A 12,870-nucleotide genomic window follows, 5' to 3' on the forward strand; every position below is an offset into this window, starting at 1 on the left:
GGGTAGATGGCTTAATGGTTATGTGAAGAGACTCTCATGTCTGAGACACTAAAGTACCAGGTTAAATCTCCTGCAGCAGTATCATCCAGAACTGAGCAGTGCTCTGGTAAAAAAAAATGGGAAGAAAGAAAAAAAATATATATATATGGAAAATACTTTGTAAAACTCAGATTATACTTTGATACAATAAAGGAATCTGATTTTAACTGCAAAAAAAAAAAACATGAAACAACTTTCCAAGATGACAAATCAGTTGTCAGAATCCAATCCTGAAGATGTTGTGCTGTTATTTACATAACATGAGGTTCTGGTCTCTCTGGGTTTTCTTCTCTGATCTCTGAGAATTGGGCCACCTATTTCCTCTAGTCACAACCACAGATTTCCAGCTCACAGATCTGAATGTCATAAAGCATGTCTTTTTGGGACACTGGCTCAGAACCTCCATGCCCGGTACTTAGTGACCAACCCTACTGGTGCCCTTTGAGGTGAGCCACAGAAGAAGAGAGGGAGAGAGAAAGAGACACCAGCAGCACAGCTCCACCACTTGTGCAGGTGGGAACAGGGTCTTGAGCCCAGTAAACAGAGCATCTATTAGCATCTCTTAGGATGGTAAACGTCACATAAGCACCGCGTACAAGTAGCTCAATAAATATCTCCTAGGTATGCAAAAGTAAACTAGGCCCTTCAGTTCAAACATGCTGGTTTAATATTTCTAATTTTTTATTACTTTTATTTATTTGATAGAGGCAGCTAGAAGTCGAGAGGGTAAGGAGAGGTAGAGAGGGAAAGAGACAGAGACACAAAGCTTTCCCCCTGCAGGTGGGAGATGGGGACTTGAACCACATCCTTGCACCTTGTAACATGTGCGCTCAACCAAGTGTGTCACCACCAGCCCCCTCCTTTTTCTGTTTTACCAAAGAACTGTTCAGTTCTGGCTTATGTTGGTGTGGGGTTTTGAACCTGGGACCTAGGAGCCTCAGGAATAAGTCTTTTTGCTGAACCATTATGCTATATGACCCTCTGAAGTTTTTATTAATATTTTTTAAACATGCTGGTATGACTCACCATAGTGTCCAATGTCACAGCAGGTATGTATCACTAGATGAGAAGGTGACCACCTTCTCTCCGGCTCCACATGTGGGTGGGGCGGGGCACTCCCGGGGTCTGCAGTCCACAGACCTGGCAGCCATGCAGGTGCACTGGTGGCAGTTGGCCGTCCATGTGTCTCCAGGCTATGGGTCATGTCAGGTGGACACATGTTATTCAAGTGAGGGGTGACAGCAAGTGTGGACTCAAGCAAAGAGAAATGGGATACTCACCACTTTTTCTTCTCCCAGTGGACCACGGCACACTGTTAATCTGAAGTTAATAAAATGGAGGTTACATCTGGCAACATGCAACAGGTTATTTGTGTATAATGATCAGGCAGCGATAGTGGTCAATGGCCTTGGCTTTCAGAGTCCCTGAGTATGTGCTCCCACAGGTGCATAAATGACACCCATCTACCAGGAAGAAACCATCCTAGTCAGCATGCATGAGCACATGTCTTATTTTAATTAATTTTCTTTTTATTTTTACCTCCAGGGTTATTGCTAGGGCTCTCTGCCTGCACTACAAATCCACTGCTCCTAGTGGCCATTTTTATTTGATAGAACAGAGAGACTGGGAGTATGGATCAACCCATGTCAAGGCCCATGTTCAGCGGGGAAGCAATTACAGAAGCCAGACCTTCCACCCTCTGCAACCCACAAGGACCCTGGATCCATACTCCCAGAGAGATAGAGAGTGGGAAGGCTATCAGGGGAGGGGGTGGGATGTGGAGATTAGGTTATGGGAATTGTACCCCTCTTATTCTATGGTTTTGTTAATGTCTCCTTTCTTAAATAAATAAAAAATAAAAAAAAGAACAGAGAGACTGAGAGGAGAGGAAGAGACCAGCAGACCTGCCTCACTGCTTGTGAAGCTTCCCCCTGCAAGTGGGGAGCCAGGGGTTCAATCCCAGATCCTTCACTGGGTTCTTATACTTAGTACTATGTGCACTTAACCAGGTGTACTACTGCCCAGGCCCCTTTATTATTTTCCTTTATCTTTTTAAAAATCAGTTTTAAAAATATTTTTATTATTGAATAGAGACAGAGAAATTGAGGGGAGGGAGAGATAAAAAGGGAGAGAGAGATAGAGAGGCACCTGCAGCACTGGCAAAGCTTTCCCCATGCAGGTGGGGACCAGATACATGTAAATTATAATGTGTGTGCTTAACCAGGTGCACCAACACCTGGCCCCTCATGTCTTATTTTTATACTTCCTTTTTTTCCACTTTATTTATTTATTTACTATTGGACAGAGAAAAAATGAGAAGGGAGAGGGAGGGAGATAGAGAGAGACAGAGACAGAGAGACACCTGCAGCCCTGCTTCACCAGTTGTGAAGCTTCCCCCCTGCAGGTGGGGACCAGGGGCTTGGAGCCAGATCATTGTGCACTGTAATGTGTGTTTAACCAGGCGCACCACTGCCTGGCCCCCATGTCTTATTCTATAATTTTAAGTACAGGGTAATTCTTGGTTGCTTCTGGGAGTGGTCACTAGATCTTCTAGCTACCACTTTTTACTGTTTTACAATCCAAATTCTGCCTCTGTAAACCTACAGGTCACCCAAGACTTCTTTAGGATCAGTTCCAAGGGCTTTCTCAGTTTTCAAATTCTGGGCAAGCAGTGAATTTTAAACACTTATGTTGAAACTGTCCTCTTTAGGGGGCCAGGCAGTGGTCCACCTGGTTAAGCACACACACTACTGTGTGCAAGGACCTGGGTTCAAGGCCCTGGTCTCCACCTGCAGGGAAAAGCTTTGTGAATGTTAAAGCAGGGCTGCAGGTGTCTGTCTTTTCTAACTAAATTCTGACCACACAAATGTGTCTTGCTACAATTCAGGGCTTAAAAAGGGGGGGGGGGATAAGTTACCTAGTTTTAAAAATATCACTGGGGGTCGGGCGGTGGCGCAGAGGGTTAAGCGCATGTGGCGCAATGTGCAGGGACCGGCGTAAGGATCCCGGTTCGAGCCCCTGGCTCCCCACCTGCAGGGGAGTCGCTTCACAGGCGGTGAAGCAGGTCTGCAGGTGTCTATCTTTCTCTCCCCTTCTCTGTCTTCCCCTCCTCTCTCCATTTCTCTCTGTCCTATCCAACAACGAATTGCATCAACAAGGGCAATAATAATAACCACAACGAAGCTACAACAAGGGCAACAAAAGGCGGGAAAAAAAATGGCCTCCAGGAGTGGTGGATTCATGGTGCAGGCACCGAGCCCAGCAATAACCCTAGAGGAGGAAAAAATATATATATATATATCACTGAGATTTTTTTTGAAGATTTTTGTCGATAGCATCTGATTTCATGAAGCAGTAGTTAAGCTGTATTTTCACTCAAGTCATGAAACCCACTTCTTTTGTCTGACTAGAAAACATAGGACTATAGATAACCCTGCTCAGCTCTGGCTGATGGTGGTGTGGGGGATTGAACCTGGGACCTGTGAGCCTCAAGCATGAGTCTCTTGGTATAGCCATTATGCCATCTACCCCTGTCCACTTTTTCTTTTTTTACACCTTTTTTTTCGAAATTAAAAAAAATTATTTATTTCCTTTTGTTGCCCTTGCTGTAGGACATATATATATATATATATATATATATATATATATATATATATATATATATATATTATATAAATATAATATATATATATATATTTCCTCTGCTAGCAGATAGATAAGGAGAAATTGAGAGAGATGGGGAGATAGAGAGTGAGACAGACCAAGAGTCACCTGCAGACCTGCTTCACCACTCGTGAAGCTTCCCCTGCAGGTGGGGTCCTTGTTCATAGCAACATATGCACTCTACCACAGGCACCATCACCCAGCCCCTGAATACTGACTCTCTATCCTAGCATCCACAGCTCAGATTCCTGGAGTATACAGAGGTCAGAAGCAGCTCTAATAGCAATGGTAACTGAGTCTTAAGTATAGATGGCAGTCCTGTGGTTACAGTGACATATGTATTAATGAAGGGGACCTCAAGGGACAGATACAGAGGGCACAGTATCCCTGTAGCACCCGAGATGGCAGGAATAAACTAGGACCTCAGGTCCACAGGTGAGATGCTCCACCTACCACGCCCACTCCTGGACCACAGCCCTGTTTTAAGGAGAGGCTTCCCGTGTTACATCCTTGATACTCTCACTTTCTGGGAGGGGCATTAACAGACTTTGTGTCTTCAGGTGTGCTGCCCCTTAGAGCTGCTCAGGTCAGAGAATGGATAGGGAGAACCTGGGGAGTATAGACACTCCCTGGAGCACCACTGCCAGAACATGTTTCCCAAGCCAGTGGGGAAGAAAGGAAAGAATGGGGGAGTCTGGCAGTAGTGCAGCAGGTTAAGCACAGGTGGTACAAAGCTCAAGGATTAGTGTCAGGATCCCTGTTCCAGCCCCCAGCTCCCCACCTGCTGGGGTGTCCCTTCCCAGGAGGTGAAGCAGGTCTGCAGGAGTCTATCTTTCCTTCCCCCTCTGTCTTCCCCTCCTCTCTCCATTTCTCTCTGTCCTATCTAACAATGATGATATCAACAACAATAGTAACTACAACAATAAAAAACAAGGACAAAAAAGGGAAAATAAATGAATAAATAAAATTGTTAAAAAAATAAAGAATGCACAGGAAATGGGAGTGGCAACAGGTATGGGCATGGCTTAGAAAGAGGGTGGAGGCAGGGCTTGGGAGTTGATAAGGCTCTGTTACAGGCCCTTTCTAGCTCTGCTAACATGGGGCCCTCAACATATCAGTAACTTACTCCCACACTCATTTCTCGATCTCTCTCTCTCTCTTTCTTTCTCTCTCTCTCTCTTTCTCTCCACACATGTACTCTAAAATGTCTGTTCTCAATTTTCCTGAATAAAGCTTGAAATTTCAGGAGTTGGGCAGTAGCACAGTGGGTTAAGGACACGTGACGCCAAGTGCAAGGTCCAGCGTAAGGATCCCAGTTCCAGTCTCTTTTCCCCATCTGCACGGGAGTCACTTCACAAGCAGTGAAGCAGGTCTGCAGGTGTCTCTCTCCCCCCCTCTCTGTCTTCCCCTCCTCTCCCCATTTCTCTCTGTCCTATCCAACAATAATTACATCAATAAAAAATACAACAATAAAACAACAAGGGCAATAAAAGGGAATAAAAATATAAATATTTTTTTTAAAAAGCTTGAAATTTCTAATTCTTGGTTGAGTTTATGTGTGACAAATCTACACTCATGTAGGTAACAAACTTGGCTATACTCCACCATCACTGAGTAGCAGTGGAAAGGTCAGAAGTGATTAATTGTTTGAAATAGGTGAAAAAAAAAAAACAGTTATAAGGAGTATGTCATGGACCTACATATTGTAATCTTAATAGATTGTAACCACCATTAATCACAAATGAAAAGGGGAAATAAAGCCTGCAGTATTGATAACACAGTGAACCAAGCTACTAAGTGAGGTCTGTGCTACATCTTATTATTATTAAGCATAAAACAGAGTGGATAGTACATTCTACTTATGGAAGAATAACTGAGTCACATTTAATAATCATTGCTTTTGCACTGCAAGTTCCAGAGGCAGAGTGTGGTTGGATGTATGTGCTATACACAGATTGTTCCTATAGCCACTGGAGTGAGGAGGGTAGGGGCTGAGAACAGGACTGGAGACTAGACAGCCTAAGCTTCAGTCCTCATTAAACCTAAAAATATTATTTCTCGAGAATTCCATTTGAAAGAGGGGGGAAACTAAAGAGCATGTATCACAAGGGTTAGGGTAAAAATAAACTTGTTATGTAGATGAATTATCTGCAAGCATTTAAAATAATTTCATTGTAATGTTGGGTTAAATAAGAACAACTAGCACAATTCTAAATAATATATTGATAAATTAAAAGACCAGAACCTGATGAGCCAGGTCGTGGTGCACCTGGTTGAGCACACATATTACAGTGCTCTAAGACCCAGGTTCAAACCTTTAGTCCATATCTACAGTAGGGAAGCTTCAGGAGTGGTGAAGTAGAACTGCAGGTGTCTGTCTCTCTCCTCTATGGCCCTCTCCCATCTCAATTTCTTTCTGTTTCTAATAATGAAATTTAAAAAAAGACTAAACAGAACATGATGTATAAATGATGAATATATGATGACCTGACTTAGACTATGAAAGCTTCATTATTTTAAGAAGACTCAGGAAGCCATTAACAGCTCAAAATGGCCTGAAAATACCTAAGAGAGAATGTAAAGGAAAAAAAGACGTTTGTATATACTGTGTGTAGGCTTACCTGCTGGAGCTGTGTCAGCAGAGGATCCCTGAGGAAAAACTCTTGTGGTTGTGACAATGCCCACCGAGGAAGCAGTAGTGCCCAGCAGGGTAGAAGAGAATCCAGTGGTGCCCATGGGTACACCAATGAGGTTGAAGTGGAATCAGATCCTATGACAGATGAGCCTGTGGATTCAGATCCTTCCTTAGACTGGCTTGAAGTCTGAGAGACAACAGAAGATGGTCCAGTGGTGCCAGAGCCCTGGGATGATGGAGCCGTGGTCTGGCGCCCTGCTCCTGCTGTTCCAGCCCCAGTGGATCCACTGCTACTGCCTGCTGAGCCAGGCCGGGTGGTCCTGGAGTCTTGCACGGATTACCCTGTGGTTCCTGCCTCCATGACAGATAGCCCAGTGGTTCTAGTCTGCACTGCAGCTGGTTGAGAGGTGCCAGGTCGATGGACAGATGAGCTTGTGGACTGACATCCTTACTGAGGCTTGCCTGAGGTCCCAGAGCTTTCTGCAGGTGGCCCTGTTTTTCCAGAGTCATTAGGTGCTGGTCCAGTGGTGCCAGAGCCCTGGGATGATGGAGCCTTGGTGTGTTGCCCTGCCACAGATGATCCAGACACAGTGGAGCCACTGGCACTGCCTGGAGAGCCTGGTCAAGTGGTCCTAGAGCCCTGATTGGACTGTCCTGCTGTGGTGCCCTCTTCTGTGCCTGTGGTCTCTTTCTCAGTTGGTGGAATGGGTGCTGTGGGAGCCCCTGTTCCTCCTGGTTAAGAAACAATGATGTCAGTGCATTGGAATCCTCTGAGCAGGTAATATTCCCACTCCTGGTCAGTACCAATGGCTGGGGGTACTGACACAGGTGTCACAATGAGTTCCATGAAGCTTTCTTTTCTTTGTCACGAGGCCAGGTGGTGGTGCACCTGGTTGGGCACATGTATTACAATGTGAAAGGACCCAGTTTGAGCCCCCAGTCCCCACCTGCAGGGGGAGAGCTTTGGGAGTGGTGAAGCAGTGCTGCAGGTGTCTCTCTGTCTCTCTCCCTCTCTATCACCCCCTTCCCTCTTGACTTCTGGTTGTCTCTACCCAATAAATAAAGATTAAAAGGGCAAAGGGTAGATAGCATAAGGGCTATGCAATCACTCTCATGCCTGAGGCTCCAATGACCCAAGTTCAATCCCCAGCCCCACTGTAAGCAAGAGCTGAATAATGCTCTGGTAAAAATTACATTAAAGAAATAAAATAAAAGGAAGGAAAATTCACTATTAATAAATAAATGCATTTTTAAATTTTTTTAAAAAAATATTAACTATCTGTAACTCTGATGTTTGACTCCTTCCATGAGGGCTTTGGGGTTTGTGCAGAAAATGACCTAAGAATAAACAAATATTTCTTGGAGCATCAAAAAAGTGCATAGTAAGAGAAGACTATCATAAGTAAGGCCAACACATTCTTGGTGTCTCTCCTACCTTGAAAGTAATTTGTACCTTGACAATTGTTCCTGATGTATGTTCAACTAAAAATATCTTTGATCTTCTTGTTCCTTTACATGTGGTTTTATCCATAAAATCTTTGCTGGAGTTCTGATCAGTGATACACTGGATAGTCTCCCATCTCGAGGTATCTGGGAACATCCCTCCAGACTTCCTCAGGCTAGCTATTTGTATGGGTGGGAACTCAGGGTCCTGGCATATGGCTAAGGTTCTCCATCTGAGTAGTAGCCATTGCTTCTTGCATTTAATAAGCAAAGTAAAACTTTGAAAGTCTGTGTTTGCATGGGACTACCTAGTTCGTTTCCAGATGGCACATATTCTAACAAAATTACAGATATTAAATACAGGCAAGGGCCTACATGTACCTAGTATAAGCAAGGGACAATTATATACCTCAAAGTAAAAGTGCTTAATAAATAGCCCTTTATGATTAGACTTAGATAGCATAAGCCTGGTATTCTAGTAGAATGTCCTAAAGAAGGCATCATAAATTCTCCAATCACATATTTATTATTTAGGCTTATACACCATCCTCTCCTACCCCTTACTTCACTTCTCTCAATCACTTTATGTAGTTGAGTATCAAATAACTCAAAAAGAATTTAAGTACGATATAGTCTTCCATCTTTTTAAATCTCTTCTGACAGAGCATCAGCATTATTGTTACCCTTAGGTTAATTTTAGAAGAGACACTATACAACTGGCCAAGAGATATACAGGCAAAAATTACACATCAAGTAAAGGACAAGTACTGTCCCTATGACAACCATTATTAGAATCATTAAAAAACGAGGGGGAGATAGCATAATGGTTACATAATCAGACTCTATGCCTGAGGCTCCAATGACCAAAGATCAACCCCCCATACCACCATAAGCCAAAACTGAGCACTGCTCTGGTATTAAAAAAAAATCATTAATCAAGTAACTGAAGAAAAACTTGAGGCTAACTAAGACCTCACTAAAATCCTAGGTCTATTTCCTCCCCAACATGAGGCCCTATTCCATAAATCCAATACTGGTTTGGATACAACAAATTACACTCAACATGGGGAGAAAGTCTAATCTTATCAGATAAAGGGACTACAAATAAGGGCAAGAGACTAGCTCACTTATCTATGACCTTTTTGGCCACCATTAGGCCATGTTATCATCACCTGGAGTCCTAGACAGGGAATCCTTGAATACCCCATAGATTCTCCCCTAGACCTCTCTCTATTATCACTGGTCATATCTATTAGGAACAACATCATAAGCCCTTCTGTGCGCTTCTCAGGACCATACCTTCACTATGAACTACTCTCCAAAGGGAGGCTGGATTATCCTATTCTGCCACTCAAAGAAGACTGATTCTGAAGTGAGTGTATCCTAGAATGTTCTCAGATTTGATTATCAACTGTGAGCTAAGCCTGACAGGGACTTGGAGGTTGCAGAGGCTCTAGTGCTAAACATGAATAGATATGAGCCCCAGGTTAACTCACTGAGGTAAACAGTTAATTGCATTTATATATTTTTTGTTAAATTTGCAAGCAACTCTCTACCCTAATCCTGATTTCTAGTACTACTCTCAACTCTGACACCATCTTTTCAGACAATATTGTTAGTCCACCTCCATGTTAGCTAATAAGCTCAAGCAAAGATTACTAAGACATAAGTTCCTAGGAACACTCCTAAAATAGACTTCCTAGCTCCCTTCTATCCTAAGCTCTGTACTTTCATCTGCATTATACTTACTTTATGGTTCCTGTTAACTAAACATTTTGTCCTGTTTTCCATCTTACTGCCTTTCAGCCACCAAATTGCAGGTGCTACTGTGATTCCATCCTGACTTCCCTGGGAAGATGATCTCACCAATGCTTCCCAGAACTTCACCTCTCCAGAGCCCTACTCTACTAGAACAGTCCAGGGGTAGAGACTGACCGACCAACACCTGCCGAGATAGCCTGAGGGTGCTTCTTCCGGAGCTATTGCTCTCTGGCTTGGAGAGATCTCAACTGGAGCCGATCTAGGCTGCTGCGTGGGAGAGGGATCAGGAAATCTTGCCACACTAACTTCGCAGGAGATACACTCTGGAAATCTCGGAGCCGGAAAACAATTTCCAAGTGTCTTTAATCAGAAGAGCAGCTGTTTTTATACTCTCCAAGTAGGGTGGAAACAGGATATGACATAGAGAGGGTGGAGTGAAAAGTGACTGGTGGAAGATCAGGGTGTGACAAGGAGAGACCTTCTAAGTGGTAATAGGTGTAGGGCTGACCTAGAAAGGAAGTGAAGGTAGGACCACAAAAATAATGGAGAAAAATATATATACATAGATAAAGATAGATCTTAGATAGACAGACAGACAGGCAGATGGTAAGTAGTAGAATCAGCCCATATCGGTAACTTTGGGAGACTGCAGTTTTCAATGCAGGGAATGGGACACAGACCTCTGGTGGTTGAAACAGTATGGAATTATACCTCTATTATCATACAATTTTGTAAAGTATTAAGTTGACAATAAAAAAAAGTCAGGATTTGGCGGTGGTGCACCTAGTTTAGCGCACATATTACTAAGCACAAGGCCCACGCAAGAATCAATGTCCTGGCAGTCGGGCTGTAGCACAGTGGGTTAAACGCAGGTGGTGCAAAGCCCAAGGACCTGCATAAGGATTCCAGTTCAAGCCCCCAGTTCCCTACCTTCAGGGGAGTCACTTCAAGGCAGTAAAACAGGTCTGCAGGTATCTCTCTCTCTCCCCCTCTGTCTTCCCCTCCTCTCTCCATTTCTCTCTGTCCTATCCAACAAGAATGACAACAATAATAACTACAAAAATAAAACAACAAGGGCAACAAAAGGGAATAAATAAATTAATTAAACTAACTTAAAGAATCCAGTTTCTAGCCCCCACTCTCCACCTGCAGGGGGGAATGCTTCACAAGTGGCAAGGCAGGTCTACAGGTGTCAATCTTTCTCCCTTTCTATATCCCCTAACCTCTCAATTTTTCTCACTCCTATTAAATAAAATGGGGGAGGGAATCTGTGTTTAGGGAAAAGGAGCTTTCCCATGTGTCTGTATCATCTCTTTGTCATAAATGACACGTTTACTGCTGGGATTCAGTGCCTGCACCACAAATCCCCACTGTGGATGTGCCTTGGTGAGAAAGGAGTAAGAGGCCCAGAGGTAGTCTGAGCACTAACTACTGTGCCAGGGCTGTGGGGCTCTTCACCCATTCACCATGGAATTAAGTGCCTTATGTATCTTGGGACTGAAAGTCTGGAGCTTTAATTCTAGTTCCATCTCTCTCTCCAGCCTGACACACTCTCTATTCTTTTGCAATTATCTTCTGGATATTTCTGAATGAATCCTGTTATGGTTGGCTTTTCTACCACAGCCTCTGTTTAGATGCTTAAAATAACTAGGTTCAACACTCAGAGTGATCTGATACAGTGCTAAACCCATCCACATGGAGGTGTAAAGATACAACTTACTATCCACAGGCACTACTATATGTATCATTTCATTAAAAAAAAATACACACACCATGATGCCAACCTCACTTCCCTGGGCAGACAACTCTACCAATGTGTCCTGGAGTCCCAAATCCCCATATCCATGTTCCACCAGGGAAAGAGAGAGACAGGCTGGGAGTATGGATCCACCTGTCAATGCCCATGTCCAGCAGAGAAGCAATTACAGAAGCCAGACGTTCCACCTTCTGCACCCCAAAATGATCCTGGGCCCATACTCCAAGAGGAATAAAGAATAGGAAAACTTCCAAGAGAGGGGGTAGTTTGGAGATATCTGGTGTTGGGAATTGTGTGTGGAATTGTACCCCTCTTATCCAATGGACTTGACCTTCATAATTAAATCATTTTAAAAGGGAGAAAAATACACATAACATTGAGATTCACAGCTACAACATCCTTCTTATCTTACACACCTTCCAATGGCCATAGGCTCCCTGTATTACAGTTCATTTAAAAAAACTCTGTTTTCCAGTTTTAAGCACTTACTTAAGGAGAAAGACATCCTCTGGCAAAGCAACTCATCTCTCACACAAGCAGTGCTGGTTTAGAAGACCTCACACATCCAAGTTCAGTGTCACAAAGGCAAGCCTGAGGCTCTTCTTGCTGAGTTACTGCCAAGGCACAAGGACAACCCCACCCTAACCCCCTTTCAGCTGACCCCTTCACACTGTCCTCAGGATGTCAGTTGTGTCTTCTCACACCATCCAGTTGCATGCCTTGCTGCCTCTGCATTTGCTGCCTATGACTTCTGAGGGATAGCTCTTGCCCAAATGCCCAAATCCACCTCAGTCCTCAACCATCCACCTCAGTGTTCTTGTCGCCAAAAAGGAACCCACTGCCAGCAGCTTCTCTCCTCAAGGTGTAAGCTTTCTACTTTTCACAACACCTCAGTGCACATCTGCCACACGGCTGAGCGGTTTCCTCCCCTAGCAGACTAAGGTCCTGCTTTCAAGGGGTCAAATCTGGGAAAACAACAGTCCCTGCAGGGTTCTGGCAGGTTCACTGACCTCGCCAGTCACTGGAACGAATACTTAGGAGACAGCATTTCAAGTGCATGAATGAGCACCACCACATCTGCAAACTGGACAAAGCCAGGTTGTCTCTACCAGGCAGGGAGAAGCTTGTCTGCCTACCTTGTCTGCAGCATCTTCTCTGGGCTTGCTTCTCCCCAGCGCTGAGCTGGCCTGGCTAAGGATGCACTTCTGTCTCGAGGCCCTGCTGAACATGGTCACTGCGGGCTGTGGATTGAGGGAAAAGTTGTCTCTGAGTGAGGATGAGCATGAGCTGGGAGTGTGACCCACGCCAAGGGCAGTGGCAAATCTGCTCTGAGCCCAAGGGGCAGGACAGGGACAGGGGCTGCAGTTCTCCATTACCCTCACATGGAGAAGGGCCCATCTCCACCCAGCGCCCTGAATTTTATTAGGTGCGCTCTTCCTGCATAGTAGGAATAATGATGTTTAAGTGCAAGGACTCCAGGATTTTCTCTAAAGGCATTTATTTATTTTGACACCAGGATTACCACTAGGACTTGGTAACTTCATGAACGACGAATCCACAGCTGCTAGTGGTC

The 12,870-nt window shown here is 44.2% G+C and overlaps 1 long non-coding RNA gene across 1 annotated transcript in view; it reads right to left on the reverse strand.

The window, feature by feature from the left end:
* Window positions 1–1,071: 1,071 nt before the first annotated feature.
* The window catches only part of LOC132536201 (uncharacterized), a 40,644-nt gene continuing 28,845 nt past the window's right edge, over window positions 1,072–12,870 (reverse strand). Inside the window, exons 4-7 of the long non-coding RNA XR_009547863.1 lie at window positions 12,434–12,538; window positions 6,324–7,069; window positions 1,320–1,351; window positions 1,072–1,232 (exon numbers count right to left, since the gene is read on the reverse strand). This is a non-coding gene — a long non-coding RNA (uncharacterized LOC132536201). The remainder of the gene's footprint in view (window positions 1,233–1,319; window positions 1,352–6,323; window positions 7,070–12,433; window positions 12,539–12,870) is intronic.

The sequence above is a fragment of the Erinaceus europaeus genome (assembly GCF_950295315.1).
Source record: "Erinaceus europaeus chromosome 6 unlocalized genomic scaffold, mEriEur2.1 SUPER_6_unloc_5, whole genome shotgun sequence".
In the NCBI taxonomy this organism is placed as follows: Eukaryota; Metazoa; Chordata; class Mammalia; order Eulipotyphla; family Erinaceidae; genus Erinaceus; species Erinaceus europaeus.